Here is a 2942-nt window from a genome sequence, read left to right as displayed (position 1 = left end):
CCCACCCTGTCAGGGCAATAGAATGACTCAGGGCTTCCCAAGTGGATGCTGTGTAGACATCTTAGGCCGAGGCAGCACAGAAGCAGCCCGATGAAAGAGGAGGGAAGGAGCCGTTTCTGCAGCAACTTCAATAAGAATGAATGATGGCCCAGCCGCAAGCTGCATAGATTTACAACAAAGGACCAAATGGGGTACTTGACATTTTAGCAAATGCCAATAGGATCTCTCACCTACACGAGGTGAGGGGCTCACAGTCCTCCAACAGTCTAGGCAGGAGGGGAACCTGAGCCAGAAAGCTCTGGAGTTACTGTGATTCAGTTTCTGACGCTTCAGAAGTGGCGGTGTTAAACTGGGTGCAATTACCGCAAAGGTTTCTACTCATTTGTGGATTATGTAAGTATTTTTGCATTCACAACCACACATAATGAATTGCTTGACTTTTTTATCACCATGGGAGGAAACAGTCTGTATGTCTGGAGGTGTGTTTCTCTGCTGATACTAGTCACTTTGAAAAGGAGTTGGTGTGGGATAGGTTATTTGGTATGCCTCTAGGATGCCTGCATCTTCTTTTTTATTATTAAGACTAATTTGATTTTTAATTTGAAAGACAGAGTTAAAGAAAGAAGGAGAGACACGGAGAAAAAGATATTTCATCTTCTGCTTCACTCTTACATGGCTACAACAGCCAAAGCTGGCTGAGCTGATCAGAAGCCAGGAGCCAGTAGCTTCTTCTGGGTCTCCCAAGTAGGTGCAAGGTGTCAGGAACTGGGCCTCCTCTGCTTTCCCAGGCCACAAGCAGGATCAGAAATGGAGCAGCCAGGACACAAACCAGCCTACCCTACTACTCTAGGGCACCAGTCCCTTTGTGTTTCTTTTAAAAATAAAACAAACAAGAACAACAAAAATCTAACAGCATTATGTAAATAAATTGGCACCCTGCATTGTTCACTTATTATTTCATGCACATTTCTCAGTTTCTTTAAATGTTCTTTGACAACAGTTCAATCATGTTAAAAAACAGGTAACTATTTCCTGGTTTGGGTGGCTTTACTTTGGCATTACAAAAAAAAATCTTGTAAGCAACAAATTGTACATAATTGTTGGAGGAAAACACAGTTTTATTTTCCGGTTCTTCGTCTTTCAAACTTGTCCTTGATATTAGTCAGGTATTTTTGTTTTTTAACATTGTTTGCATAGTTGTAAGGGATGCACTCCGAAGTGAGTTTCTGATTAGGGTGGAGAGGCTCAAGGTGTGGAGGAAGGTAGGTGGGAAAAATGTTTCAACTTTTTTTTCTCCCATGTCCACAGGGAGAGAAGGGAAGGAAAGGGGGGACACTCCTTGCTGTCCAGCTGCACTAGTGTTAGGATAGGAGGACAGTCATTTGATGACGCCTTAGAGACTCTGATGTGGGGAAGAGTGTTCCGAGTGTTTACCTGAGTGCTTTGTTACTTCTGAGATGTCATCAGCTTAGTTGCACCAACATTGAGAAAATATTTCCAAGGTCTACTGGCTGACCAGGTCCACCCTAGTGCAGCCACAAGCCCAGGAACATGTTGCAGGTTGGCCAGGAGAATGGCCCAGTGTATTCTGCTTTGCATCCTCTGATGAGACACTCAACATCCTCCACTGGTCTGGACGAGCCAGCTGGCAGGCTCCCCGTGTGCATCTGGGCATGCTGTCCATTGCACAGGCATCAGCACCTGAGGGAGCCCAGTCCCAACATACGTACTCCAAGGGCAGACCACATATATTGTGATTTTCCCTGTGGTCGGGTCTTGAGTCCAACCATCTAGCTGGGGAGTCCCCCCAAGAAACCTTGCCTCAGTGACCTCAGTCTTGACGCTTGTGTTTGCCAGCCAGTGCAGGGTCAGGTTCAGTCTATCACCTGCACCAGCCAATGCACATGCCAGTGGATGTAACCTCTTCAGTTCCACCCCCATCTCCATTTCACAACAACTGATAGGTGCTGCAGCCTAGCCCAGCCCAGCCTGCCACAGGTGCAGTCTTCCTGCACACCAGCGAGTGATGTGGCCTGGTTGGAGTGACTCCCAATAACCCCCACCACACCTGGCCCCAACCCTGGCTTTTGAGTGTGCCAGCATGTGCTATAGCCTAGCCCTGTCCATCCCAATCCCATCTGGCTCTCATGCACACACATCTCCAGACCCAGCACACACACATGCCAATAGGTACTGCTGTCTTGCCCGGCCCAGTCTGCCACCAGTCCTAACTCTTATGCTCACCAGCAGAAGCTCCAGCCTAGCAGAGTAGTGGCCATGGTTTTCCTACTGAGCTAACTTCTAGCCCTGGATTTTATGCCTGCCAAGTGGTGCTTCTTCTGTCCAGCATGACATGACATGCCTCGCACCCAGTCCTGGCACTTGCCAGCTGGTGCTGTGGCATTATTCAGCTGGCCTGAACCTATTCTAGCTCCTGTATACTCCAGAGAGTGCAGCAACATAGCTGAGCTTTTCCAACCCCTGGTTCCAGCTCTGATGCTCACCAGGGGAAGCAGCAATCCAGCTAGGGAGTCCCTGAAGTTCCCCTGTCAGGCCTGCTCCCAGCCCCAGGTCTTGCACATGCCACTGGGTGCTGTGGCCCTGTCTGAGATGGCTCAGCACCAGCCTCGGCATTTGCCAGCAGGTGCTACAGCCTGGCTCAACCCAGCCCACCCCAAGTCCCAGTTTTTACTGGTGGGTGCAGCAGCCTAAGCCCAGCCTGGTCCACACCCTGTTGCAGCTCTTATGTGAACTGGCAGATGCTCCTCTAGCCTGTCCCATTCCGGTTCTGCTTCTTACGAGTGCCAATGGGAGTGAGCCTAGCCCAGTCTGACCTGCCCTAAAACCCAACCCACACACATGATAATGGGTGCTGCACCTTTTCCCAGCCCAGTCCACCCTTAGCCCCAGCTGTCACATTCCCCAGTGGGAGATAAAGCCTA

The sequence above is a fragment of the Ochotona princeps genome, chromosome 1, assembly GCF_030435755.1.
Source record: "Ochotona princeps isolate mOchPri1 chromosome 1, mOchPri1.hap1, whole genome shotgun sequence".
In the NCBI taxonomy this organism is placed as follows: domain Eukaryota; kingdom Metazoa; phylum Chordata; class Mammalia; order Lagomorpha; family Ochotonidae; genus Ochotona; species Ochotona princeps.
This window is presented reverse-complemented; position numbering follows the sequence as displayed.